We start from the raw sequence: 20,700 nt of genomic DNA on the forward strand, positions 1-20,700 counted from the left end.
AATGAAATTTCACTTTCTTTACAAATGTTTGTATTTTTGAGTTTTATTTCAATAAAAATCTTAAAAAATAAAAAATATGCAAAAAAATAAAAACAATCTAGGAACTGTGAGAAAGGATTATTGTTTGACAGTTTTACAATGAATTTCTATAAAAAATATTCGGTTTGCATTTATGTCAAAACAATTTTCAAAGACATATTACAACGTCTTCGGGGTCATATATGCCCCGAACCGTCAGATGAGAAAGTTTCTGACGAGGTCTGTTAGACCTCGTACCGCTATATTATTTGGAAGCCTTATAAAAATTTATTCCGCCATATACGAAGAATTCTGACGGGGCCAAATAGACCTCGTCCCGCAGATAACGTGTTAAATAGAAAAATAGTGGTAAATTAAACACTAAGTGATAAAGAGATGAGAGGGATAAACTAAGAGAATGGGCGGGGAAGGGGGCGAGGAGCAGAGGGAGAGAAAAAGATGAAGCAAAACAAAGACTTCAAGATGAACATCAATGGTGCATCAGGTGCATTACAATAAATTTTGTATAAATGAAAAAGATAGGTATATAATGGGTAACCAAATCATGATAATAGTTTGCTAGGCAGATGATGCTATCTTAATAGCCGAAAACGAAGAGGACTTACAACGCCTACTACAAAAATTTAAAATAACCGCCGAAAAGTATAACCTGAGACTATCAACAAAGAAAACCCAATCGATGGTAATATACAAGTACCCAATTAGATGTAAAATAGTAGTGGACGACCATATAATCGAACAGGTAATGGATTGTAGATACTTGTAGTAGAGGAATTAGTGATTATGTACATTGTACATGAAATATTACATAATTTGTCATGTTAAAAGTATCTTTCTTATATACAGGGTGTAACAAAAATACAAGTCATGAATTTAATCACATATTCTGGGACCAAAAATAGTTCGATTGAACCTAACTTACCTTAGTACAAATATGCACATAAAAAACGTACAGCTCTTTGAAATTACAAAATTAAAATCGATTTTTTCCAATCTATCGAAAACTATTAGCGATTTTTTATTGAAAATAGACATGTGGCATTCTTATTGCAGTACCATCTTAAGAAATAATTCTAGTGGAATTTGGACACCTCACAAAAGTTTTATGGGGATTTAGTTTCTTTAAACCCCCCCCCCCCCCAAACTTTTGTGTACGTTCCAATTAAATTATTACAAACACAATGTTTTTAAGACTTTTTTGCCTCTTAGTACTTTTTCGAAAAGTCTGATTTTATCGAGATATTTTGAATATTTTTCAAATCCACCACATATTTGTATATGGTTAAGTACGATTATGGAGACTTGGTAATAATATGGAAATTTATTTTTGATTTACATTTTTAGGTATATTTGGAAACATACTAAAAAAGAAGCCGCATCTCGATAAAAGGTGCCTTCTCGAAAAAATACAAAGAGGCAAAAAACTTTTAAAAACACTGTGTTTAACTAATAGTACCGCAGTAATATTTTAATTGGAACGTACACAAACGTTTGGGGGGTTTAAAGAACAAATCCCCCATAAAATTTTTATGTAAACATATTAAAAAATAAGCCTCAACTCCATAAAAACTGCCTTATCGAAAAAATACTAAGAGGCAAAAAGTTTTAAGAATATTGGATTAAACTAATGGTACCACAATAATAATTTAATTGAGACGTGCACAAAAATTTGGGGAGGTTTAAAGGAACAAAACACCCATAAAATTTTTATGGGGTGCACAAATTTCACTATAACTTTTCTTTAAGATGTTCCTGATATAAGAATACCACATGTCCATTTTCAATAAAAAATCTCCAATAGTTCTCGACATATTCGAAAAATCCATTTTCATTTTATAACTTCAAGGGCTGTAACTTTTTTTATGTGCATATTTGTACTAAGGTAAGAGAGGTCCATTCGAACTATTTTTGGTCGCAGAATATGTAATTTAATTTCTGACCTGTATTTTTGTTACACCCTGTATATTTAGGTATATATTTTGCATTATTGTGAATAAATACTTGGATAAATATATAATTTTCTACTTCGTATATAATTGCATTCGACCAATTAACCTATAGAATCGTTCAAGACATAGTGAGATGGACAAGAGCTCGACGACGTATGTAGAGAGACCACCTAGATCGGATGGACCTTGAACGTATGGCGAAATGGGCGAAGACACAGAAGCCCAACACCAAGCGACTCATAGGAAGACCCAAAAAACGATGGTACGAGAGCTAGAGCTCCGGTTCGCAGCAGAGACTGCAACAGAAGGAGCAGGACATAGTCCTATTTAAAGAATAAGAGGAAGAAAAATAAAACTACTGTTATATATCGCGTTGGTTTAAATGTAATTAACTTAACCATTTCAGTTGTGTAGGCCTATGGTTCCGTTGCACTGCGTTCGATTTAACATTATCTAACTAAAGATTATCTCACAAATAGAGTTTTATTACGAATCATAAAATATCCGCGACTAGAATTTGAAACAATGGAAATTCCGTTGTAATATGCATCACGGTTTCATAATCCTGTTTACGGAATGTAATGGGCAGGTTTATTACACGGAATTTGTTTGCGAACGATAATTAATTATATCTATTACAAATGGACACATTTAATAATCGTATTTTATATTAATAATGCTCTACTCCCGGTAAGGTCATGTAATGCTTTTCAAATGAACAATGCTCTACAGCTAGAGATAATTTATTTTTTTTAGTTGGCCAGCACAATTTCCCGTTTAATTATTAGATTTTTTTACAGGGTGGGTCTACATCATTATTATTTACGATATCTATTTCCAATAGATATCTCTTCTAATCTAAGTTTTATGTTACATGTTTACAGTTAAACCAAGTAATTCTGGAAATTAGTAGGGATTATTTAATTCCTTTTATTATCAAAACAGTAAAACAATCTTTTATGATTTGGACATCATACAGGAGATGATATCCAAATGCTGGAAACCAACTCTGCAAACAAAACACCAAACTAGAATGGCGAATAACACCTCATCACACAGAGCACATAGAACCAACGACAAGAAGTGTAGCAAATTATTCAAGTAACCCACACGGCGACCTAAATAACGGATTCTGATTGAAGTTAGGATACCTTTACAATTTATAAAAATTGTACAATCTTATCTCAGTTATCGCATTGTTATTAGAGTGATATAAATAGGCGATCAACACCTTTTACTCCGCGAGCTGGACTCCTCCAAGGTTCAGTACTGGCACAACTGTTGCACATCATATATAACAGTGATCTGATCACACAAAATATTTAACAGTTCTTTCTCGCGGCATACGATACGGTTTTGCTAACAACAAGCAAACGGTACAATCTTGAGGAACCTTTAGGAAAGTTCAGTCTCTAATATACACTGTCGAAGAATGGTGTAATAAGTGGAATCTTGCACTAAACGTAAACAAAAGGCAGACCATACGAGTAGTCTTTTGTAGCCCAACAACATCGAGCAAAGTCACGCGTAAAAATAATGACCAATACTATCTGGAATTAATTGGAGAAAAGCTTTCTACCAGCCACTCATTCTGGGAGTCCTGTTTACTAGAGCCTCAGCTGGGACGCTGCTATAAAAGCAACTATAGGTAGGGTGACAAGAGCACCTCCTTAATCTACTTTCAGGAAGGATTGGCAGGACAAACGTAAAAATTTCCATCCACACTACCACACTTAAAAAACCTACATGCGACATGTTCTAGAGTAGAGATGGACCATATACTGCCTCTTAACGGTTAACGGACTTTAAGAACGACTGATGAAAATTCTAAAGTTTTTCACGAAACACAGACCTAGGAACCATTGACATTAAATGTATTGACAGGAATTTATAGGGTCGTATTGTGTCATTCTTTTTACAACAAAATTTGATTGGGGAATCGTATCTACAATTATTAGAGAACCCATTTGACCGTAAATGATAACTCAGAATGATAAGTACTCAGAAGATGACTCATTTTTCGAACATTAGGGTATAAATGTTAAGCGATACCGTAATGGACAGCTTCCTAGGCCATGGATTGGACGAAGAGGTTTTATTGAATGACAGCAAGCTCCTCCGATTTAACTCCCCTGGATTTCTTCCTATAGGGATATTATTTAAAAAACAAGATTTTTAATACCATTCATTGTAAGAACTAAGACGACGAATATTGCGTGACTGTTGTCTATAATAGTTACCTCTAAATTTATTTTGAGTATTTTATCAAAATCTATGTTGCCAATTTTTTTAAATTTTTGATAAAACTTGTTTTTTGGGGTTTTTTTGGAGATTTTCTTCATTTTATAGACTTCAAAATAGATCACATAAAAGTCTTTTATAGTTTATATATAATTAACTGCGTAACTTAATCCTTTAAGATAATAAAAAATTAGAGAAACACGTTCAAACCTCCCAAAAAAACCCACGATTTTTCACTCATTTACTTCTAATTACATTTTTATATAACCTATAAAAAATCTTTGATCTGATCTATTTTGAAGTCTATAAAATGGGGAAAATCTCCAAAAACCCTCTACAAGGCCAGTTTTTTGTATCTTTTAAGGTGGCGCACCTTACAGAAAAATCTGAAAAAACTTAGAATCTAAAAACGCGTTTAAAAAACGCGTTACGCGTTTAAAAAAATTAAAAATTTTGATGTTATGTACATTCAACCTACTGGTCGATAAAAATAGACATCAAAATTTATTGCATCCAACCTAAAAAAAAAATAAAAACTAAAAAATTAGGTTTTTGTAGCTGGGGTGAGAAAAAGTGAAGCCTACAAAATAGAAAAAATCCTCACAACCTCGAAAAAAACAGTTTTTCGGACTTTTGAAGTTGGCGCACCTTACGGAAAAATCTAAAAATTAGAAATATTGCTTTTGATAAAATATACAAAACAAAAAAATAGACCTGCAGTCATCTCATAAAATAAGTTATACGCTTTATTAAAAAAAAATATTTTAAAATATTTTTTTTTTTGTTATATAAGGTATACTCAACACAAATGAATACATCATGCTCAAGATTGATACTATAAAACATTTTACGTAATTTAATTATTCAATCTAACATAGTCTGGCTGATTGGTTCTCACCAAAGCCATAAATTCCAGGGAAAAAATACACTCAACCTACGGACCTAAAAAATAGAAAAATTTTGTAAAAGCCTCAACTATACGTGTGAATTTTTTTAAATTAATTAAAATTTAATAATTTATTGGATCCCACTTAAAAAAATAAATACGAAAAAATGACTTTTTTACTTTTTTGCTGGGGAAGGGAGGAGGGTTTAAGATTGCGCTGAGTTTATTTTTAATCACGTAAAACGTAAAAAATGACAAAATTGAATTCTGGGAATGAGTTTGCAGTTTCGACTAAGTGAAAAATTTATAAAAAAATCACACCGTCCTCTTCCTGTCTTATCGTTTAAAGAAGGAAAACGATTAGTGGACTGGATACTCGATTGCCACCGCAAAGGTTTTCCAAGAAGATCCGAAGATATCCAAGTATCAGTAAAACAGTTCCTAGATGAATCATCTCGTGAAAATCCTTTTGTGGACAACTTCCCTGGAACTGATTGGTATAAAGCATTTATGCGACGACATCCTGAAATATCTCTAAGAAAATCAGAGGCCGTAACTAATGCATCGTCTAAAGTCAGCGAAGCTGATATTAGGAACTGGTTTAAACACATTTATTCGTACTTACAAGAAAAGATGTACACAGACATTTTAAATGATCCGCAAAGAATATTTAATGGCGACGAGACTAATTTTCAACTCTGCCCCCAAAACAAAAAGGTATTGGCACACAGGGGTGCCAAAAACGTGTACGAGGTGGACTGTGGAAAATCTAAAACTAACCTTACGGTTCTATTTACATTTAATGCTTCTGGATTAACTACTCCACCGCTACTCATATATCCGTACAAGCGACTCCCAAGTGAAATAGCAGACTCTATTCCAGAACGATTTACTATTACCTTTAGTGATTCAGGCTGGATGAAGACTGAAATCTTTTTTGGATACATAGCTAATTGTTTTTACCCTTTTGCCAAGAAACAAAATATAAAATTTCCAATTATTTTATACGTTGATGGGCATAAAACCCATCTGGACAAAAAATTAAGCGATCTTTGTGCAAAACTTAAAATAATTCTAATTGCACTTTATCCAAATGCTACTCGTATTCTTCAACCAGCTGATGTGTCAACATTTAAGCCCCTCAAAGATGGTTGGAGAAAGGGAGTCATAGCCTGGCGTAGAACTCATCCCGACGCAGATCTAACCAAAAAGGAATTTGCGCCTTTGCTCAAGTGTGTTGTGGATGAAACAATTAAGTCTGAGATAATTGTTAATGGTTTCAGAGCTTGTAGACTTTGCCCCTGGGATCCTAATTTAATTGACTTTTCAAAGTGTTTAGGAAAAAATAAGGGTGAGGAAAATATCAACAGTCAAACTGATTAAATAAACAGTATAGGAACTTTTGACAGGAAGAAGTTTGAAGAAATATTGGGCCAAAAAATAATATATTTATTTAAATTGAGACCTATTTTGGATCCGAATAGTGATCGTTTTATTATTTACAAACTGTGGAAGCAATTTAATATAGAAGTTCCTCAAACACATCCTCCTGAAAACAATGACGATGTTTTATATGATGATATGTGGAGTATACGGGATAATGCTGTGATTGCTAATAACAGCAGTCAACGTATGCCAAATTCCGACAAAATATTGATAGAAGTGATAGAGCAACAAGAAATTCCACAAGACGATAACAGCATATATATCATGAATATTCCTGTTATATTTAATAGTGATGAACTAGAAACCTCTAATACAGTATCTGAACCGGATGGTAAAATTGTTAATTATTTACAATATTTTAATACACCAGAAAGTAAAGGTGTGAAACAGACCGATAGATCATCTTTTATACTTTCTTCAACAATGTGGAGAGAAATCCAGGACAAAAAAGAAAAAGAAAAAGAAAAAGAAAAAGAAAAAGAAAAAGAAAAAGAAAAAGAAAAAGAAAAAGAAAAAGAAAAAGAAAAAGAAAAAGAAAAAGAAAAAGAAAAAGAAAAAGAAAAAGTAAAAGAAAAAGAAAAAGAAAAAGAAAAAGAAAAAGAAAAAGAAAAAGAAAAAGAAAAAGAAAAGGAAAAGAAAAAGAAAAACAGAGAAAAATCGAGGAACAAGAAAACAAAAGATGAGAAAGAGAAAATAATAAAAAGAAGAGAAAAGCCGAAAAAAAAAAGAAAAAAAAAAGCCGAGAAAGAGAAAATAAGAAAAAGAAGAGAGAAGCCGAGAAACTTGATAAAGAAAATCAAAAGTTAAAAAAACGAAAAAAATCAAAGTTCAAAAAAATAAAAGAAAGATGAAACATGATTTAAATGAAAGCGGTAAAGTCCACATGTTATCAGAGATTAAAATTAACAAAGATCTGTGCTCCGAACTAAGTAAAATTGAAAAAGTAAAAAAAACTTGTCTTTTGATTCTGTGGAATCTAGCTTATCCAAAATTGCGACTCCAAATGTAAATGCATTATCTTATCAGTCTTTTGACAACGAGCCTATAAAGAGTGGTTTGTGTTTTTCATGTGTACTTAATATAAATTTGACATCACTTGGTATCAAATGTAATTCTTGTACTAGGTCTTATCACCTTAAATGTATCGAGAAACATGCGTTGCACAAATCAAACGTTAATATTTTTACATGCAAAACTTGTTTAAATAATGCTAAACATATAAAAAATTTACCTTTTTAATTTAAGTCATTAAACGGATAAACTGAAACTTTACGCTAACCGCACGTAGATAGGTAGGTACTTCATCTTCGATTTAAAAAACTAAGAAAGTTAAGGTTTGGTTCATTTTAGTTAGATGTGTAAGAATCTCATTTGTTCTGTTTAGCTTTGGTATCGACAATATTATTAATAAAACTTCAATAATTAGACACTCTGTATTTTCTTCAACTTAACAATTATATCGATAGGGCCAATAACTATAATATTTGGTGGCCAATATCTATAATCACGGGGCCAATAACTATATATATTTGGTGGCCAATATCTATATTTATGGGGCCAATTACTGTCAAACATACATTACTTTATAAAAGATATTTTTTTCTATTTTATAAATAAAAATCAAAAATAAGCGATATGAGATATAGAAACTCTATAAAGTGGTCTAGAGTTTGATCTAATATTTTTGTTGCTAAACAATAATATCACACTTTTTATAGCTTCTCCAAGAGAAAGAATGCCTTAAGAGGCCAGTAACTATACCGCTTACCCTACTTCTATTATATGATTTCAACGAAATAAATATACTTTCAACAGGTTATTTGTATTTCAAGATTAAACTAATTTTTACTTACCACTTTCCAAAAATGTTTATTAAAACAATAATAAAAGTAAAAAAAAAAAGTTGGATAACACACGGATTTGAACCGGGGACCTCTCGATCTCCGATCGAACGCTCTACCACTGAGCTGTACTCCCTTTGCTTTGACAGGTTACAAGATTTCTCATACATACTGACAAATTTAATAGACCAAGTGAAGAAGCATAAAAATACTTTAAAATTTAAAGTTAATATACTTACTATTATTATAAAATATTTTATTCCCGAGGAAGACAAATCCAAAGACACAAAAATTATAGTAAATAATACATTTACTAAAAACACTAATATATTCTTTTAATGACTTATTTGCGCTGATACATACATAATTTGAAAGATTAGCAACGAACTACATACTGTCTGTCTGCGCATGCGCCAGGGAATTATAAAATTTCACCCTCGATCGTAAAGAAGTATAACTTCAAAAACTTTGGGAAAACGGGAATCAACACTACACGAAATATCGTTATTTCTCTCAGATTTTGTGATTTATGACCAATTGAAACTTTTTTATAGCCAGCCTGGATCGGATCGAAGTGTTCCATCGTTTGCCATGAGCACCCTTCAAAGAGAGCAGAAGCTGAAGGAGACTGTTCCAACTCGGCTAGCGGCTGGTACGTTCAGTGACGTGGTAATTTTGTGGTCTAACGACGTTGTGTTAGAGTTTTCATCATTGTATATATGATAAACAACAACTTAAAATTGTTGCCGTCAAAACTGGTAGTGTAACCTCTATACTCGAGCGGACAAGCATATACTAAATTTACAATCAAGATGCAGTAGAAATAAACAAACCAAGACACGTTAAAAGCTGCTAGGAGCGCTCCCGAATCATAATTTACAATGTATAAACTGTGTGGTGTGAGTTTTTACTGAAAATCACCCCACCGTGGCAAAGGGGGGTTTAATTTTACCATTTGCCTAATTGGACGAACGTCAATATTTTTGGACCATACGCATGTCCCCAAAGTAATGTAATTGTCCTTCTATTGTACAAAACAGTGAACTATTAGGAGAACTGGGTCTAATATTTAATTTGGTTTGGTTTTAAATTACTAATTAACACGAAGTAAGGGTTGTGTCTTAGCGAGAAATAAAGGTATTCAGCGAACAAAACATTTATTAACAAGAAAACAACGAGTTTAACAAATAAGCGGCTTAACGATAAATTATATTCTTAATAGCGAACGAGAGAAAGTAAGAGTCTTTTTAATCTATTAATTATTGAGGAGAGCGTATTTTTACGGCGAAAAGAGACGCACAAGCGAACAGAGTGTTCACCGCTGAGAGCAAAGAGGGACTGCCCAAATTCTATTCAAATCACTGCATTATTATCTTTGATAGTTTACACTATTCGGCCTGAAAAGGGCCACACACATATTACACTTCTTTAACAAAGTGACCTGCTTACCCCGAAGACGATAAACTGCAACCATATGCCTATTTTATAAAACACACAACGCTAACACTTAAGTTTTCAGAGAATTAAATCTTTTAAACACAATACAGGTTGTCCCAACAGATTTACAAGAGAGATATTTTTATAAAAGCGAATTAATGTAAATAACTGTTGTTTTTACAACACTTTGGAAATCATGATTTGGGATTTACAATGTATATACATTGTAAATTATGATTTGGGAGTGCTCCTAGTTGCCTTTACCGTATCTTGGTTTGTTTATTTCTACTGCATCTTGATTGTAAATTTAGTATAGTCAAACCGAATTTATCAATCATATTCACAGTAACGTGGGGTGCCAACAGCGCTCTCTTTTTATTTCACTATTATATATTTTATATTTTTCTTTGCAAATGTAAATTGGTGATGCCACGCCACACTCCATTGGTTCCCGGCTTTATATTATTTTCAAAATTAACTTTATTGTTCGTTACGAAATGTCGTACGCCATAAATCTTCATTATGAAACGCTGTTTTCTAAGGTAACTACTTTTCGGAATATTATTGTAACGAAGTTTTACATAGGTGTGTATATTCCAAGAATATTTTTAAATCCAGTTAATAGTATTCTTTAGATGTCGTTAATTTATTATTGTTGACAAGAAATATTGTTGGGAATATTAACAAAAGTTAGCATAATTCAATTAAACAGGTTTTGTTAATGGCAACATCTAAATATATTACCCATTAAATGAATGCAAATTAATGTGACAACTTTATATAACTGTGACTTTTGTCTATATCTGGGTATTTGCACAAATTTGCCATTTAATGGGTCTGTAGGATTATGTGCCTGTATATGACTCAAGCATTATTTAATATTTTTAAATTTAATTACCAAAAATTTTAATTACACATAAAAATTTGTAAAATTTCTTATGTAGGAAAAATGACGAGAAAAATTGAAGTAGGATAAAAATCAACAAGAAAAATATATAATGGCCATGAAACATAAAAACAGTGAATAGAGATGAATACGCTAACTACTACAGAAATATACTACTCAGAAAACAACATGAAATAATAGCTATTTCTATAACAAGGGAGGAAAGTGCCACTTTTCCTCCCGAGAATGAAGTTTACTGCCCGACGCGTAGCGGAGGGCAGTAATAACTTTTTATTCATTCTAAGGGACTTTCGGTCCTCGGTAATAAAGTAATCTTTCATTCTGCGTTTAAATTTTTCAAAAATACTTAGGTATTAGTTTTCTCAGGATTCGGAAAAAATGATTACATTTAAAATACATTGAAAATTTTGACAGTCGTCAAAATGTTCCTTTCCTCTTAAAAAATAGCGCACAGTCATTTTTAGATATAAACGCTTCATTTTCTGGTGCAATAGTGCAACATTCATACAATTATTATAGTGATGTCAGTATACAAATATCAGAATATAGTTGTCAACTACGTAACTACGTAAGGTAAATACGTGCCACTTTCGACTAATACAGAGACAGAAGTAATAACTTCAGCGGAATTAAAAATACAGTTAGTACAATTCCACCAGTACAACCGATAATTACCTTAATTAAATACAATAAATATTCGTGATCTCATACCAATAGGTGTGTGTGTTTGTTTTAAATCGTAAAACTCGTTCTTTTTAATTACTTAACAGCGTTTTACACCTCATGTATTTGGTATAAATTATTTTATATGTGGTTTCGGTTAGAGCAAATACGAACTGGCAATAAACTCTTATTTAAAAAGGCAAAGGATTCGTGGGTTATATTTTATGAGACTATGTAATGAAAAGTCGATTAAATGGCTGCTTTTCTTAAAGGCAAATACAAAGGAAATATTTAACATAATTTAAAATAAGAAAAACTTCGTAAAACATACTTCAAAACGATAAATACTCTCTGCTACATGTCATCATGCAAGGAAGAGTAGAGGAAAGAAAAGGCTTGGTAAGACAGAAGAAATCCTGGCTGAGTGATATTAGGGATTGGGCTAACCTCAGTGTTTAACAGATATTTCACGTTGCAAAAGATAGGGAAGCCTTTAAAGAAGTGATCGCCGACCGTCGTCAGAAGACGTTAGAAGAAGTTAGAAGACAATAAGAAGAGTAAGAACTATACAAAAAATGATACCATTAACTTTCCGATGACCAACCTTTTTTTGTTACATGGATGACCAACGGGAGTAAAAAATGACCCCAAGTCAAAAATGACAATTGACAAAAAAATGGAGTTGTTTTAAGGAATGTAATAATGTATTCGTAACTTTATTGTTACCATTGTATCAATATATTATAAATAAACATGAGTAAAACATATTTTTTCTACGGCCGTGCTAAAAGAGCCACTTTCACGCACGCAATTCGTTTCCGAAAGTTGCACTTTCCCGCACGGCGTTCGTGAAAGTAAATTTTCCCGCACGGCGTGCGGGAAAGTAAAATACCTTGTAATATGGCATTATAATATATTATAATACATGCAATAAACTAATATTTAGATATTATTTACTAATTAATTTCAAATTTATCTTATTGTGTTCATGTTTTAATGAAATTAGCGAGATACTTCGATGAAATAAAATTATTTTGACATAATATTTAAAAGTCAGATCAGTAGACAATTACAAAGGTTTTGTATCGTCGTCATGGAAACCAATATCGTCGTCGTGGTAACCCATTATATTGAAAGTTTGGTTTTGACAACCTTGTCAAAGAATTAATTTGTGTATTTTCACTTCTAAATAAAAATTTATATAACTCTATTTTTTGTGGCTTTTTCCCAAACGTACGACCCTAGAAAAAATATTGTTCCTAACTCATGCGGAAAGTGTCTTCTCGCATTCGACTGCTTGCCCGAACTCCGCTATCGCGTCGTTCGGGTCAACGGCAGTCTCTCGTGCGTGAAAGTATCACTTTCCGAACTAGTTAGGAAAATAACTATTTAATTACAACTGAACAAAGACAGGAATCATCATTCTGAACTTAGAAGTAAAGAAATTTTCAGTAGTAATTGCACAAGAGCTCTAAAATTATTGAATTTTCCCGAGTGACACTTTGACAGTTTTAATTTCACGAGCCGAAGGCGAATGAAATTATGTCAAAGTGTCACGACGGCAAAAATTCTATATTAATTTTAGAGATCGAGTGCAATTTGTTGCGATTATTTCATGAATAAAACGGTTCAATACCAAAATTTTATTGTAATTTATTTATGTAAGTGCAAATTAGTACAATTAAACACACAGTTGTTATAATTATAAATTTGACGGTTGAAAGTCATCACTTTTATAATTTTTAAAACATTAATTGTCATTAATGTCACTGAATGTATTTTTTCGTAGCAACGAAGGGCATCTGACGTAATATACTTGACGACGGGAAATTATCAAAAATTATCGGGTATAATATCACAAGAGAGTGAGAATAAATTGAAAATAATGCGAAAGTTTTTCGAAAATTTGTTGTCTGGCAATAGACACAAGAGCCCGCAGGGCTTGAGTGGCTATTGCCCAATGACAACAAATTTGAGTAAAAATGAAGCATTATTTTCTTATTTATTCTGACTGTCGTGTGATATTCGTAAGATTATTTTTTAATACGTATATTATGGATATATTCTTAAATGTGACAGTTGTCAAAACTAGGAAACTGGTTGCGATTAAACAGAAACAATCTACTTAAAAAAATTCTATCGGTAATTTTCTACAGTAGATAATTCTACTCAGTATAATTTTAATCTGATTGGACAGAATTAAACACGTGATCAGATATCTTACTATACGATTGGAAGTTAAAATCATCAAAAAATAATCGATTTAATTTAGATTTATGTAGCTTTCTATTGGTCAGAATCTCCTATGAAAGAAATAATCAAATATACACTAATTACGTCGCCACAGGTTTAGCAAACAATTTTTTTTCAATATTGAAATGTTTCTTACATACAATTCCACAAAATAGACGGTATTTACTTAATGTAAAATTGGAATATAGAAGGCCAAGGGAGTTCGTCTTTGACCCCGAATTCAGAAAATAGTTTTTTTTTTTCGTAAACTATAGGGAATTTTTTGTATTACAAAATATGAGGGTGTCTAGAATAATATTAGTCAAATAAAAAAAAATAATGAGTTTAAAATTGAAAATATTTCTGAATTTATTAAATAAAAACATGCATTGGGGCCCCAATTTATCCCCCTTTGTCATCCGAAGGTTAAAAGGGCTTAATTTAAGTAGTTTAAAATATTCCGGGTAAAATTTTGTTTGCAGTTTAGAGCAATCACGGTATCCATTTAATTTGTAACATTTGATTAGGATCCAATCATAAATTTTAGTTTCAAATGCATCAGCTGAATCTTTCAACAGATATGTCACTTGAATTGAGAATTTCATTAAGAGTGAATTGGTAGTATAGGTAGTAGGTACAGTGAGAGATAAATGCTTCCGACCCATTCGTTGAACACCACCGGATGGTGCTAAAATCAGAAAGAAAATCAGCTTTATACAAAACCAGAATAATAATATACATCCCATCTTATAAGGAATAGTTTCTAGAATAGTTTTGATAAAACAGGTAGAAGAGATATTGGTCTGTAAGACTGCAAGAAGAAACATTATGTGGAGATTTACCTGGTTTCGGGACCATGATAATTTCTGCTACCTTCCATTCTGAAGGAATATATTAAAAAGGTTAAGTTTTCAATTTAATAGCATATAAAACAACGAAAAAATGTTTTTCCACATCCTTACCAGACTGAAAACAATGGTAACCTTCTCTGGTAACACCTCCGAGACTTCTACAATTTGCAAGCTATAACGGATGCTGAGACTAAGGAAGATGAGGGAATCGTACAATTTATAATTCACGTCCCATCTGCCCAATTGTAAAATTCCCTCATCTTCCTTAGTCTCAGCATCCGTTATGGCTTGCAAATTGTAGAAGCCTCGGAGGTGTTACCAGAGAAGGTTCCCATTGTTTTCAGTCTGGTAGGATGTGGAACATTTTTTTGGTGTTGTCTTGTGTGCTATTAGATTGAAAACTTAGTATTTTGCTAGCAGTTACCGCTAGGGCATCCCTGCCATTTAGTTCGTTGCAATCCGTGACTGCACGCCAGGGTTCGTCCTAGTTGGGTCAGAGAGAGCAGCATATGTACCTCCTGATGAGAGACTATTAAGTTTCGAAACCGGTAGAGGTGCTTGCTGCACTCTCTGATTGAACTGGAATAATGATGCGGCTGTAGCTTCGCGTTGCAACGAAATTGAAAATGGTTATTCATTTTTGAATATATTTTAATCTAATTACCGAATTAATGATGTACAGCTGGTTCCTAAAAAACTGACACGACTCTTAGTAAGATTTGATCATTTTGAGCAGTGTATGATTGGTCTGACATTATATTATATTTATTATGACAGATAAATAATAAAATAAACAAACAAACAGCCATTTTTTGACATTTAACACAATAAGTTATCTGACAAATTTTAAGATTTGGCAGTGACAGTGACAGAATGTAAATAATAAGTATTTATCCTTCAAATTACACTACTCAATTTTCTACAAAATACGCTTTATGAGTCATATCAGTTTTTTTTGGAACCAGCTGTACGTTAACTTTACAAATGCTTTTTTAGGAAGCTGTTTTAAATCAAGTAACTTTTTTAAGGTTTAATTATTTATTTCCTTCAAGACTTCTTTTGGAATTATTAAAGTTATCTTCTCATTAGTCTGCATAAAAGGTGATTCAAATGTTGATTCTCCTTCCTCATCAGAGTTGTAAGGTTGGACTAGTTTTGCCAGATGGGGTGCAAAGCATTCTGATTTTTCCTAGTTTCTTCGAGCCCAAGTAGCATCCAATTTCTTGATTAGAAAGACTTGCGCGATTGATCTTTTTAACCTCTTTGTTACTTTCCACAAAGATGTACTATCTATGTCTTTTTAACCTCTTTGTTACTTTCCACAAAGAATTCATCTTTGAATTCTTTTATCTCTCTTTTAAGTTGGTGTCTGAGATTATTCAAAATGGTTTTGTCATAAGAGTATTTACTTTGAAACTTATTTCTTCTGGCCTTCCTTTTTTTCTTTTACTAATTCTCTGATTTCTGTTGAATAGGTGCAGCCTTTCAAGCGTGTTTTAATATCTGCTGTGCATTCCCACCTTGTTTTGATATATTGGTTCAATTTTTCCATCTCTTTTTTCAAGTCATCTTCTGTTTTAAGTGGTACCTTTAAATCAATATTCTTTGCAAGTAATTGCTCGAAGCCTATTCAGTCTGTGTATTTGTTGATTAATTGTGGACTGTTTTCTTTCTGTAATATATTTTTACTCAATGTTAATGGTAGGGTAGCCCAAGCGGGGATTTTTGCAGTTACTCGAGCGCGTCAGATTATCATATGAGGAGAAACCTGGTACCGTGCAGATATACCTCTACCATATATTGGCTCTTAACCCAGGGGTGTTCGTTAAGGGGGACCCGAAAAAAGAATATATCTTTAAAAAAACTCGAAATTATCAGATTAAGATAAGGTAAGTTAAGTACATGCAAAAGAGTGTATATTTCAAAAATTTGACGATTTGAGCCGGGCGTAAGGAAATTGGGGAGTCCCAAAGTTTCACAAGAAAAAAGCGAATATTTCGCGAAATGAATGACAGATCGAAAAACTAAAAAATACTTGCTCAATATTTTTTTAAAATATATCGAATGATACCAAACATGACTTCCCACGAAAAGGGGGGGGGGGAATTTAATATTTTAAATACGAATCCCGCGATATTTCGCGAAATGAACATCAGATCGAAAAACTGTAAAATACACTTATTCAATACTTTTGAAAAACCTATCAAATGGCACCACACACGATCCCCCCCCACGGAGGTGATGTGGGGGGTTACTTTAAAAATCTTAAATAGGAGCCTCCATTTTTTATTATAAATTTGGATTCCTTAAGTAAAAATAAGTAACTTTTATTCGAAACATTTTTTCGAATTATGGATAGATTATGGACAACTTTATAGAAAACAAAAATAATAATACACATTTCGAATACACTAGAAAGGCATTAAAACACATAACTACCAGGAAGATATAATATACAATAATAAACTTCAAACACGTCAGCCAGCTTAAATGTGGATAATCTTATAATGTAAATGATAATGTAGCATGTAACCCAAGCTTTTATCCTCTTAAACGGGAGTATGACGTGCAGCCCCAAAATTGTCTTGAAGGAAATAAATAATTTAAATCCTAAAAAAGCTCTTTGCTTTGAATTGTGAACTGGAACAATATTAAAACAGCTTCGGTAATTACATTAAAACATATTCCTTAAACATTTATGGTGAACATGTCATGAGGATCGTTTTAGAAGGATGTGCCGGTGGAGTAATAGTAGCTGGTAGGAAAATCTCTAATTTAAGATTTGCCGATGACACTACATTTATAGCAGCAAATGAGCAAGGAATATTTGATGTTCTGCGAAGAGATGAGTACGAAAGCAATAAAGTTGGTCTGAAAATCAATAAAGCTAAGACAAAAATAATGGTGGTCGACAGATTTGACACTATTCAACTGACTAAAATATTACAGGAATACCAGATAGTAAACACCTTTGTCTATCTCGGGTCTAGTATAACTAACGATGGTAACTGTGAAGCAGAAGTTCGGAGACGTATTGGTATGGCAAAAAATGCGAAAGTTTGGAAAGACATATCTATCTCTCAAAATATCAAGATGAGACTGGTGAATGCTCTTGTATTCTCAATATTTCTATATGGAGCAGAGACTTGGACTCTTCGCGCATGCGAGCGCCAAAAAATGGATGCCTTTGAGATGTGGTGCTGGAGAAGAATGCTGCGCATACCTTGGACAGCTCATAGGACAAACGTTTCCATTCTAAACCAACTCAATATTAAGAAAAGGCTGTCCACAATATGTCTGCAAAGAATTCTGCAATTGTTTGGTCATGTGGTTCGCAGAGGTGACGATAGTTGGAGAGATTAATTGTTTCTGGAAACGTTCCGGGGAAAAGATCAAGAGGACGATCACCAACTAGATGGTCTGACCAAATAAAGCATTCAGCTGGAAACTCATTCTGCGAAACTCTTAGAGCAGCTGCAGATAGAGACCAATGGAGCAACATTTTTAGGAATATTGGAAGAAATCACGATACTCAGTAATGGGGAAACGACAGGAGAGAGAGATATTCCTTTAGAATGGAAGGTAGCAGAAATTATTATGATTCCGAATCCAGGTAAATCTCCACATAATGTTTGTTCTTACAGATCAATATCCCTACTATCTCTTTTATCAAAACTATTCGAGAAACTACTCCTTACAGCAAAGAATTACTGAAGATAAAAAATTAGTGCCCAACCATCGGTTTGGATTTAGATCCAAGCATTCCACTGTAGACTGTAGACCAACTGCATAAGGTGAATTACATAGAAAATTATCTAGAAGAAAAAAAGTCTGTTCTGCTCTTTCCCTGGATGTAGCACAAGTATTTGATAGGGTATGGCATGAGAGACTACATCGAAATTAATATCTATTTTACCCTAGAACTATTTAGGTTAAACAAGATAATGCTTATTCTAGCCTCAAAGAAATTAAAATGGGAGTTCCGCAGGGTAGTGTCCTGGGCCGGTTTTCTATTTACTATTCACAAGTAAAGTCTTTAGATGACAACAAAATTATTACTCTCTCTGATGACACTGCCATTTTGTCAGTTGGTAAAGATAATACAGACTCAACTATTAGTGAACAAAATGCAGTAAATAAATTCCATAATTGGATCAGGAAGTGGAAAATCTCCCTAAATGAAGGTAACTCGGTTCATATAGAATTTACTTAGAAACGTGAGTATCACAAACCTGTAAATATAAACAGGCGTGAAATGCCATGTGCTAATACAGCCAAATATCTAGGTCTCACCCTAGATGCAAAGCTGAACTGAAAAGCACACGCAAAGAAAAAACGGGATGAATTGGGTATCAGATTCAAAAAGATGTATTAGCTTCTGGGAAGACACTCAGCCTTACCAATTCATAAAAAGCTTTTATTCTACAAGCGCAGATTCTAAAACCTAAGTGGATATATGGAATCTAACGGGAGGGTTGTACCAAAAAAACCAATATTATAAATAATTCAGACTTTTCACAAAAATGTGTTAAGGTGCATTGTTAACGCACCTTGGTACATCCAAGATATCCAAAGAGACCTAGGGGTGGCATATTTTCATGAAGAAAAACAAAAAATCGCCTGCAGGTACGAAGAAAGGCTTTCACAGCATTAAACGCCGAGACCATTAAGCTTCTAGATAACTCTAGCCAAAAAAGAAGACCTAAGAAGACAAATCCATGTGAGTTAGTGTAGTACATAGAGCAAGTTAAGTAAAAACACTATTGTGATTGTCGCCCAAGAAAAAGTTCTTTAAAATTTGGAACAAGCTAAGAATACACTACTGGGTGATCCTTAGATTAAATTATAATATAGTACGTTGGGATCTAATCTTTGAGTAGATTGTAGCATTAAATAAAAATAAAAAAACAAAAATCAACGATTAACCGCTAATTGTAATAAACACACCTTATAAATGCATTTCAACTTACATCAGAGTATTATCAAAGAAAAGTTATCCGCTATAGTTAAGTCTATAAACATAAAACAAACAACACTACGAAAGTCTCTAGCGCTAGCGCACACGAAACAATTGGCAGTTATACGAAACGTTATCTAACAGCGACGAACTACCTCCTTATACCTTCACTACTATATTCGAACTAAAATATTTGACCATTAAGAACCTGAAATGAATTTTATGTCTACAATCTACGTTGAAGGTTATTATCAACTTCATTTTAAATCCTCGACTCTGGTGTATGTCTCCTTTCATTTATTTATTGAGGTATTTCAGATTGCGTTTTACAATTGCCGAGTTATTTATTAATGAATATTAGCAATTACCTTATTGGTGGTGGAGTCGGAACGAAATAATGGTGCAGGCGAGTGGGGCGTCTCGCCCGCCGATAGTGCATCTCAAAGTTGGACAGAGTAGAACAACCGGAAAAGAGTTCCATGCAGTTATGTTCTCTTTTAAATTTAACAGGAAATTGGAGGAACTTGGGGTGCATTCTGTAACACATCCGTTAAATTTTAGTGGCCTCCAAAATTTTAGCAATGCTTTTGTATTCTGTAAAAATACATCTGTTAAATTTATAACCTAAACCGTTAAAACTCCCGCTAAATCAGAATATTGTGGAGGATGGCAAAACTTGCCCTCTTAATTTTTAGCACTCTGTTAAATATGGTTTGTTGGGATATGTTTATACACTCACTGGCACAAAATTCCGCCACCCAAAATTGTTGATTAAGTTTGACAATCTATAACTTTATTATTTGTACTCCGATTTTCAAGATTCTGCCTCAGTTTATAGGTACATGTATTGGTGTCGTTTATTATTATTCCGGTAACAAAAATTTATTGCTTAGATGGCATTACACGAAGGTGAATGGAAGCGTCGTTTTTTCTGCTAACTTTAAAAATTCTGTGGAAAAATTGGAGGGATGATTTTGTTTCATACTCCTTTTGTATAATCTTGCAGGAATCACTAAGGTTTTGTTTTTTGAATTATCCGAATATCTCTTTTCTTGTAAGAGCTGTAAATAAAAATACTGCTTTGAACGTTTACTTAATTAAGAATATCAAACGCACTAAAATGAACAAAACAAAATGTAACATCGTCCAAAGTATTTCTTGATTTTTGGGCACTTTTACTAATTTCCCCAAAGAAAACAGTAAAATGTCATCTTTTTTGCAATTTTCAGGCTAAGTCCATAAAAAAATTGG

The 20,700-nt window shown here is 32.9% G+C and overlaps 1 protein-coding gene across 6 annotated transcripts in view; it reads right to left on the bottom strand.

Annotated features, from left to right (window-relative positions):
- The window catches only part of LOC114328375 (uncharacterized), a 985,491-nt gene that overhangs the window by 507,943 nt on the left and 456,848 nt on the right, over positions 1-20,700 (bottom strand). Inside the window, exon 1 of one of the 6 annotated variants that reach the window (XM_050654290.1) lies at positions 19,463-19,618. The exons of the other annotated variants lie outside the window; for them this stretch is intronic. The gene's annotated coding sequence lies outside the window, so the exon portion shown is untranslated. Of the gene's footprint in view, positions 1-19,462; positions 19,619-20,700 lie in introns of those variants that run through there. 6 annotated transcript variants of the gene reach the window in all.

This window comes from Diabrotica virgifera, chromosome 6 (genome assembly GCF_917563875.1).
Source record: "Diabrotica virgifera virgifera chromosome 6, PGI_DIABVI_V3a".
NCBI lineage: Eukaryota > Metazoa > Arthropoda > Insecta > Coleoptera > Chrysomelidae > Diabrotica > Diabrotica virgifera.